The 9,974-nt window shown below is 38.6% G+C and overlaps 1 pseudogene; it reads left to right on the top strand.

The window, feature by feature from the left end:
- The first annotated feature begins 8,854 nt into the window (after window positions 1-8,854).
- Window positions 8,855-9,443, top strand: LOC114511396 (annotated as a pseudogene).
- The last annotated feature ends 531 nt before the right edge of the window (window positions 9,444-9,974 follow it).

Here is a 9,974-nt window from a genome sequence, read left to right as displayed (position 1 = left end):
GGGGAGGGAATTTCAGGGGAAATGGGGAAGGGTTTACAGGAACAAGTATAAGAGACACATGGACAAAAACTAGAGGGTGGGGTGGAAATGGGAGGGAGATGGGGAGGGCTGGGGGTGGCCTGGTATGGGAGTAAACGACAGAAAATGGTACATGAACAACAATTAAAATGAAAATATTTTTTTTAAAAAGGACAATCTCTTGGTCTTTGTGCAGAGGACCAAATTTTACCATCGTTTTTCTCCCCAAAATTGCTTTTGTAGTAGAGAACTGGGGAGCTAATTGGAAGGTACTAGCTAAGCTTGGCACAAAAATAGTTTCAGCTCTGCCTCAATTCCCATATACTAATTTATAGCCGGAGGGGCCCAGTACCAGGGCACCTATTATCAGAATTGTTTCTTCAAACCACACTGGCCCTTGGCATTACAATTCTTGGAAAATGGGCTTGCCTTTTATTGCTAGAAAATGCCTGTGTAATTTTTTTCTAAATGTATCTACCAGGATGGCCCTCCAAAACAGAGTTGGGTCACAGTTTGTACCTCTCACCCCTACTTCTTTTTGGCAACTCCAGGGACAGCTCAAGTCTTTTATAATGAATCAGCAAAAGTTCATTCTCTGTCTGTCCCTGCAGGCTCCATATATGCCAGCTGTGTTACTCATTTCAATATTACTCAGTTAAGCCTCATTACAGTTTATTTACTTACAAGACAAACTCAAGTGTGGGTGTCAGTTAGTGTAACCAGAGAATGGGCAGTTCTCAATGGCATAAGAGTGCTTAACCATGTGCTGGCCTCCTTAAGAGTCTGACAGTTTGTTGGCACTTTAATTGCTTTTATTGTCTCTGCTATATTTGTCCCCGCTCCTGTTGCCACAGCAACCACTGCCCTCATTGAATCAGTTCAAACTGCTCATACTGTTGATGTTCTCAACATACGAATAAATACTAAATATACACATCAACATACATCTAAATACTACTTTAGAAATACTTCAACAGGCCCAGATTGATCAAGACATCCTGACTTGGCTTTCTGCAGTTGAATCAGCCCTCAACTGGATTGGTGAACACCAGGACGTGATAGTGACCCGTCAGCAGCTCACCTGTGACCCCAGTTTCTTCAAACTGTGTGTCACCCCACTTCAGTGGAACTCCAGCCAAAACTCCTGGAGTGATATTCAACATCACCTAAGAGGAGCCTTTTCTACTAATTTAAAGGGACAAATTAATAAACTGCAACTGGGGTTAAACCAACTTTTGCAGGACATTCAATGCTTAACTATGCAGAAGATTCTTCAAACACTTAATGATAATTTTGGCTCGCTAAACCCGAACACAACCTGAGAATGCGAGACACTGGAGTCACCGGTGCTTTACTGATTTTAGTAATGTTTTTATATTCTGATGCATTTACAAATTATTTTCCCAGGGTGGCAAGAGACCAGAAAGTAGCAATCTTGTGGGATGCATCAACACAACAGCCTTAACAAAAAGAAAAAAAAAGGGGGTATTGTAGGGAACTGGTTTGTTTTAGTCTGATAAATGTGACTGAACTCTGTATGGAAAACCTACAGAAGTGAGGTGGTAGCCTGGAGCCAGACCTTCAAACAGAATTTTCCTGTGGGAATCAGACCTAGAAAATGCATGCAGACTGTTATGGCTTGCTCTTGCTAAAACTCTGTCACCCTGGTCTGAAACAGTAGACCTGTACTGTCTATCTTCTAGGTAACATCCAAAGCCTGTGTGAATTTTCCCAAGGACAGAACTAATCAGCTCGCTGACTTTCCCTTCTGCATGTTATTTTTTCAATTCCTTGATTGTACCTAAAATATAGACAATAATATTCTATGTAATAGATACTAAATCCCTCTTTGATGTAAGACCAGAGAAAAATAATAAAAGCTTGTCTACGCAAGGGTTAGCACTCTCTCCTCTTGAGAGAGTAGCCTTGCTGTCCCCCTTTTCTCCACAGGTTTGCTGTAGGCTGTGCATTTATTCATTTCTTCAGTCACAATTTTACTGATGAAATTTCTTTCTTTATATTTTATTACAGTAATCTTCTACAGCTTTACATGATCTTAGTTTGTTTACTCAGAAATAACCAACTCAATAGAACAAACTACTGACTTTTAAAATCTCTTCTAACACACACACACATCATTTTTTCTCACTTTGCAATTACGTCTCTTCTAAATTTCAAAATGTTTCCAGAAAGAGGACCTGGCCCAGGGCAGGATTTCTAATGGTTAGCCAGTGGTGCACAGACTCTTGACTTTTTACCAGAAGGATTTCACAAAATAAGCCCAGGTAATTTTGAGGTTATATTTATTTAAGCAGGGAACAGTGACACAAGGCCGGGCCTAGAATAAAAAGAGAATCAGAAAAGAGACTGTGTGGGGCTGCTTTGATTCCTTAAAACATTGTGGGAAGCATGTGAGACAAGGGGGGTGACTCTCAGCTTGTTGCAGAGTCACAGAAAAGGGACCTTGCAGAAAAGTTTAGGGGGTTGCTTGGGACAAGCTGATGCTGCCATGCTCCCTTATTGCAAATTTCCTGGAAACCCCTCAGAGAAGTCAAGAATGAAAATTTACCCTCCCCTAGAGAAAGAAAAACAATTCCGTACATGTGCTTAAAGGAGTTTGCATGTGGCCCTGGATAGTTAGCTCAGTGGACTGAGCAATGGCCTATGAACTGAAAAGTCCTTGGTTCAGTTCCCAGTGAGGGCACATGCCTAAGTTGTGGGCCAGGTACCCTGCTGGGGATGCGCAAGGGGCAAATTGAAAATGGTTCTCTCACACATTGGTGTTTCTATCTCTCTCACTCGATCTCCATCTACTTTATAAAAAAAAAATGAAAGAATAAAACCTTTTAAAAATACAAACAAGAGTACACACAGTGTAATTCGTGTTAAGTATATTGCTTTCAAATGGTGAACATTTTAGGTGAGGTTTCAGGGAAGAGCTCAAGATAAAATTCATCAGCTTTTTCAGGTGTGGCCTTTCAGGGTTGTGGTCTCCATTAATTGGTCAATACCAAGACAGAAGTTCTAAATTGCATGAGTAGCTATATACCTGAAGAGGAAAGGCCATCCTGAAAGCAAGGTTCAGCACACTTCATTTATTGCTATGAACCTGGTTCTTTTCACCTGGGTAAACTTTTGTATCCAGATGTAAATTACTGGACCAGTTTGATCAGCCACCTTTCTCAGTTTCCCCATTTCACTTGCAAAGGAGTATTTCTAGCTTCTTCCTTATCTGCCTCAAAAGAAAACCAACCAACAAGCAAGCAAAATTTAACCAAAGACATTGAAATTAAAAACAAACTGACAGTATCCAGAGCGGAGAGGGGAGAGGATAATGGGGGGCGGGAGGGAAGGGTGAACGGTTTACAGGAACAGCTATAAAGAACACATGGACAAAAACAAGGGGGGGTGAAAATAGCGAAGGGAGGTGGGGATTGCTGGTTTCGTAAGGAGGGAAGGGGGGAAGGCAGAAAACTCTACTCAAACAACAATAAAATTCAAAAGTATTTAATTTAAAATAGCATTTTAGGTAAAATAAAAGTTATCATATACACCTTTAGAAAGTATTAACAGTTGTTCTAAATACACACTGAAAAAGTCCAAAGAACAACTACAATTATTGTGAATAATATTAGCAGGAAGGTAAAGACAAACTTATACTATTAAAATCAAACTTATACTGTTCAACATCAGTTTGTAGATATAAATGTTTGGTTGATGTCTTGGGATAGCTGTCTGTCTCTGACACAGGCAACTTCTTATCCTTGAAATATGTTTGATTGTGATGAGTAGAGGCAAGCATAAGAGACAGAGGCAGGTGTACCTTGGCTGTTGGGCCCCCATAAGATTTTTTCCAACAATGGTGGTGAGTGTCTTTAATTGATGTCTCTTCCATTAGACAGAATGTGTCATTGTCTTTAAGGTTATCATCATTGCCTTGCAGTGCATTTGTGACATGGATATCACTAATTTATTAGTTCTTACAAGTTGATGAATAAGTTTTGGACAATAATGCAGAATGTCTCCATTTATTAAGGTTGATCTATACCTCTCTTTTTTTAGATGCACAGAGTGACCAGTGACTATTTAATGAGGAGAAAATCTATGTGTTTACCAAGAGGAGTAAATTTTAGGTTGAAAGGCTTTTTGGCTAGTGGGGGTTAAAAGCCTCTGAAAAATTATTTAGTTAAGTTTTAATAGCTAATTTGTATGTTTCACTAATCCAGAAAATTATAGCGATGGGCATAATGAGAATCTGTAAAGGAGCCCAAATATTAGAAAAGTATTATATTATTTTCCCAGTGAAATGAGTCCTTCAGTCTCAGTAAGTCAGGGAGTATTCCATAGTTGGTGTTAATTCCTCACAATAATATTTTACCTTTTTTAATTAAGGCTGTCGCTCTAATGGGAGAAAATGTCTCAACCTAGCTAGAAAAGACACAATTTATAACTAATACATATTTGTATTCTTGAGAGGGTGGCATTTAAATAGAATTCAATTACCATATTTCAAGTAGGTCTTGGGAAAGTGGGAAAGGTATTTGGAAATAGTTGTCATATTTGGAGAGGTAGAATATCTGCTATGGACGTCATGAGCTACAGTAAGGTTTCCAGTAATACTGTTTACTTCATAAAATCATATTTTAAAAACCCAATGTATTAGCTCTTGTACATGTTGAAGTGTCAATAATTGAGTCCCTATTGATAATTTTGCTTCCCGTTTGACTCTGTATATATTTTCCTTTATCAAAGCCCCCCTTTTTTGCTGTCAGACCCACTTTTCTTTCCGCAGTGGTCCACTAGAACTGTGAAAGAGAGTCTTTCATTGATTTAATAGGAAGCAACATACATTCTCAGGTCAAAATAATTTGGCTGTTTAATACTCCCCACCTAGCTGCAGCATCAGCTAAACGAATCTGCTAACTAACAAGGTGGGACTGTGGAGGACTGTGACATTGGAGGAATAAATGCAGTCCAAGCCCTCACTGTTAGGAAGTTCCTTTCTTTGGATGGTATGAGAAATAAAGGCCTGACCTTAGGATGTCCCCAAGCACGTGCCATCCTCCTGTCATGCTGACACCAGTGCTTTTGTGTCTATAAGAACATAATTTCACTGCAAGTGCCACTCAGTGACAGGCTTCCACAGCGCAGTTTCCCTTACTGATGCAATGCTTGGTTATAGAGCATCTGTCATATGTCATGCTCTTGGCTGGGCCCTGGAAACTCCAAACAGAATAAGACAAGTGTGGGCTCAATGACTTTACCTTGTAACACAGACAGGCTCTCAAGTAAATCATGGCTCGAGGAACTGAATTATAATCCAGTGAAGGACTTCAAAACAAAACTTCTAATCCCCCCAGAGTATATAATTCAATCCTATCTGCTTTGGAGAACATGGGGAGCATTTCTGAGAAAGTAATCTCTTGCTGAAACCTTGAGAGGTAGTGGACATTTACTCCATAAAGAACAAAGGATATGAAAAAAAAAAAAAAAAAAAAACTTCCTCAGAAGACTGACCTCTGTAGGGGTGATGCCTGGCTGGATAGAAGAGTAGACAGAGTCCATTTTGGGAGCTTGAAGAGTTAGAAAGACTGGAATGAGTGATGCTGTTGAGGTTGTTCCCCTGCTGCACTATGGGTGCTGCTGAGGTAGAGTCAGTGGTTCCCCAAAAAGGCCCCATCTGCAGAGTAATACTGTCACCCCCTGAGGACAAGTAGAAACATGGGCAAGAAAATGTTACGTAACAGTTGGGTATCTTATTTTTTAGTTTTGTACTTTGTATTCAACTTATACTTTAGGCAATATTTCTCAGAAGTATATATAACTTGAATATACTTATTGAATTATAGTTGAATATAATGACCTTAACATATTGAAAGTATGCAATTTATGAAGTGTTTTCAGATGCATGCACCAGAGAAGTTGTACAATGAAAATAAAGACCATGTCCCCTTACTCTTAAAGTCTTCTCATGCCCTCTTGTAATCTCATTTTTCTTCACCTCTCCTCCTCCATTTTTAGTGTTAAGGAAACTCTCTTCAGTTCTCTTCAGTATAAATTCATCAGCACTTTCTGGAATTTTCAATTTTGTATCATAAAGTATTTAATTTGAGGCCAAATTTACCTCTTTTGACATAGTTCTTTAGTTTTACTCTCCAGTTATATCTCATTCAAAGGATAAGTTAATTTTACTTATCTATACACCCTTCATGGACACTTGAGTTATTTCCAACTTTGGGTAGTTACCAGTAAACCTTCCATGACCACATGTGCAGAAACATCTTCAAGAAAAAGACTCAGTCCTTATAAAACCATGAATACCTAGAAAAATGGAAGTGAGTGAGTTGCCACTGGAAGTCTGGTCACAAGGTTGCATGACCACAGCCCCAAGCATAGGTAAGGAAACACCTACTTCTGCCACAGTCCACCAGTCAGTCAACACATTAAAGGAAATAATGACTGTTCTCCCTTCCAGCTCTTGAATTAAATGCAAGTGCACCTTGGAGGCTGAATTTGACTCACATTTGGACTCTCAATCACAACAATTATGGGAAAAATAGGATTGAAACTTTCAACTTCTATGATATAAAAGAAAATTTAGAAGAAAATGAGCATGCATACCAAGTCCCAATAGACAGTACAGGATAGGTCTGAGTCCACCTGCAGGCTGTGTGACTTTGGGCATGTCATCCCACCTCAAGAAGCCTCAGATATGTCATGTGACATCAGAAAAAGATGTTTGGTCATCTTTGCTGGGTCTTAGACAAGAGTGACTAAACTTTTGGAATGTTGTAAGTGATTAGGGTGATAAAAGTGCTTTTGTCATGATGAGGCAACCCTTGGCAGGCTTCTGCATAGTGGCAGAGTTAGGGCCGGTCACCAGAAAGACCACTTCTGGATCAGAAGCTTGGAATTTTCAGCTGTCAGTGTAAGAAACATCTAACTTGTAGAGAATTTTTCGGAGTTTCTTTGAGACAATCTTGAAGACAATCACCAGGAAGTGAAATCTCAATGAACGGAAAAAATTTTTGAGATAATGGCAGTGTTGCACCTTATTTTATATAGTACACTCAAAGAAAGCCAGAAGTCCAAGGGTTTACATGAAATCCACTGGCATTAGAGTAGGGGGGCAGAGGATAGCCAAGTGCAGAAATCTCTGAGATTGAGAAAAATTAAAAACAATAGACACCTTTTCTGTTTTTTAAGAGCATTAGTTCAGGACAGTTAGCACTAAATAATGAACACAATAACAATAACAATGAAAGGTTTTTGTTGTCTGTTTTGAAGTGAGAGGTCTACAAAACCATAAATTGTCATGACATTCTAAAGTTATGTCATGGTAGATGCAAAAAGACAATAAACAGGCTCAGTTAAGGTAAAGATTGGTTGTTATTTAAAGAGCTGCTGGCCTAGGACATGATTTCCCATCATTTAGACCATCCTCTGTGGTCACCTCAGGTCTCTGAATTTGTGAGTCCCACCACACAGGCCTTCCCTGAGCTTGTCAGGATTAGTATGTGGCCACTTTTTTGTTCACACCTTCCCATTTCTAAACAATGCATTGGTGAACTATTTTTGGTTAAATAACATTGTCTCAAGTGCCAGGTGGGATTCTTAGGAAGACTTAGTGGCAACGTTTGTCTTGCTCAAAGATAAAACTATTGGTGATGTAGCAAGACCTCAACAGTGCATGGAAGTCAAAGATGAATGTACTCAAAAGAAAAAAGGAGGTAAATGGGAAATAGTTTCACAGGACTATGTTAAGACAAACATTCTGGATCATTTCTACCCAGTAAGCTATTATGATCTAAGCTTTGTTATTTGTCTCATTTCTCTGTATTTATCTTGTATAGCATCTACTTGTAGTTTGAGGGAACACTACACACTTCTTCAGTATAAACATTCTCACCATGAAATGGGATTGCATTTACTATGGGCCAACTGCAATTAACTATTTATTAATAATCTGATTTTCATTAGCTCTACACTTAGGAGCTGTAAACTTAAGTTTAATTTGGGGACCAGGCTGCAAGAACACAATGCTGTAAATTACAATTACCACCTAAAAGTTCCACAGGTGAGGAAGACAATAAGAGTTTCACAAGTACATTTCCTCTGCTTCAGAAGTAGGCCTGGAGGGCTGTGTTTTTATAGCTACTGCAGCTTCCATTTAACTAATATAGTTAGTATCCCTTGTTCAGTTTGGGTGTAAGGACATTCACATAATTAAAGTGTAGTGTTTATACATTTAATCCCTTCCTCAATATCCTTGTTCCACTAAACTTCCACAACTTTCCTTGATTTTCTTAGTTTGTCTCTTTTTACTCACTTGCAAATAAACTACTTGTTAAGAGAAGCTACTTACTTTTAACCTCTCTTGAGAACACACACATCCATTTTTTTCCTTTATCAGTAGCGTTTCTTCTGATATCACCCTTTCTGGTGATATTTTGTGCCCAGGCCCAGGGCACAATGGCCTAAAGCTGACTGTTAGGGTGTGGGTTCTTGGGTTAGTGCAGGAAGAGTTCCACAACATAAGTCCAGGTAATTTTGAGAGTAGGTTTATTAAACCAGGGACAGGAAATATGGATGAGAGTAGAATGAAAACAGTAGAAGAGAGACTGGGTGGGTCTGCTGTGGCTCTCTTCAGACACTGTGAGAAAGATGTGAGGATAGGATGGGGCTGCTTTCTGCTTATAGCAGATTCGCAGAAAAGGGGTCTTGGGAGCAAATTCAGGAGGTTTCCCCTGATGAGTTGCTGTTGCCCATTGCTCCCCTGGTTGCAAGTTTCTTGAAGATCCATTAAAGTTTAGAAGAAAGAAATTTTACTTGCAAAGGATATTTGAGTAGATGTGACTCAAGAAGAACTCATGCTGTGGCAGAGAGTGGGACCCAGTGGAAACTAGCATGGTGACAGAGTGCAAGACTAAGTTGTCCAAGAATTTGCTGTGCATGAAGTTCATGCAAAGAAGATTGTACTCAGAAACCAAGAAACAACTATAACAGTAAGACAAGGAAACTACTAGCGAAGAGCACTGGTACTTGGATTTGCCAGAGCTTAAGGAGAAGGACAGTTTTAAAATAGAAGAGCAGAATTTCTTGTTATGTGAAGATCTTCTCTATGGAACAATGCCATTCAGGATTAAATCCTGAAGTTGAGAAACTAATGATTCAGATGAATTCTAAGAACAAACAGAAGAAGTTGAACATGAAAGAGTGAAGTTTGATGTGTCGATGAAGAAATGGCTAGAAGATACGGGCTTTGGTGGGGACAATTGGAAAAAAATATTGTCACAAAAAGAGACTGTACCAATTATGAAGAAGGTGAAAATGGAGATATGAAACCAATTAAAGCAAAGAAGATATTGTTAAAGCCGCAAGATAAAAATGGATGCCTTAAAATAGAGCTCAGGAACGCCTTATGAGAGTTAACATGTTTTGGAACTCATTCCAGTGGTTCCTCTATAGTTAGTAATATTGTGATGTTTATTTATAAAGAAATGTACAATTCTGAACACATGCTGTTCTTGAAACAGATGTGTGATGGATATTGTACATCATCATTTAATGATCTTCATCGATAGTGGGTTTTTAGCTGTTGATCTTCAAGTGTACAAAGGTACATGGTTGCTTCCTAAAAATTTTTTGACCCCAGATTTTCAAAATAAATCTCTACAGTCACTGTCCTTAAATTGACTCACAAATTCACGCCAGTGTTAAAATCATCCTTATGTTACCATTTTACTTTAGATTACTAATAATGTCTAGCCAGTTCATATATTTTAAGATAAAATATCATGAGAATTTATTATAAGTAAATTCATCAAGAACAACCATGTGTCTTCTGTCTGAATTATTTGCATGTTATTAAGTCATTGTACATTGGTAGAATTATGGGGGAGTTGTTGTTAAAATGTTTAATAAAAAATTAAAAATGAAGCCTGCCTGGCGTAGCT

The sequence above is a fragment of the Phyllostomus discolor genome, chromosome 12 (assembly GCF_004126475.2).
Source record: "Phyllostomus discolor isolate MPI-MPIP mPhyDis1 chromosome 12, mPhyDis1.pri.v3, whole genome shotgun sequence".
NCBI classification, from domain to species: Eukaryota; Metazoa; Chordata; class Mammalia; order Chiroptera; family Phyllostomidae; genus Phyllostomus; species Phyllostomus discolor.
The sequence above is the reverse complement of the archived record's forward strand: the minus strand, read 5'-3'. Positions and strand labels throughout refer to the sequence as shown.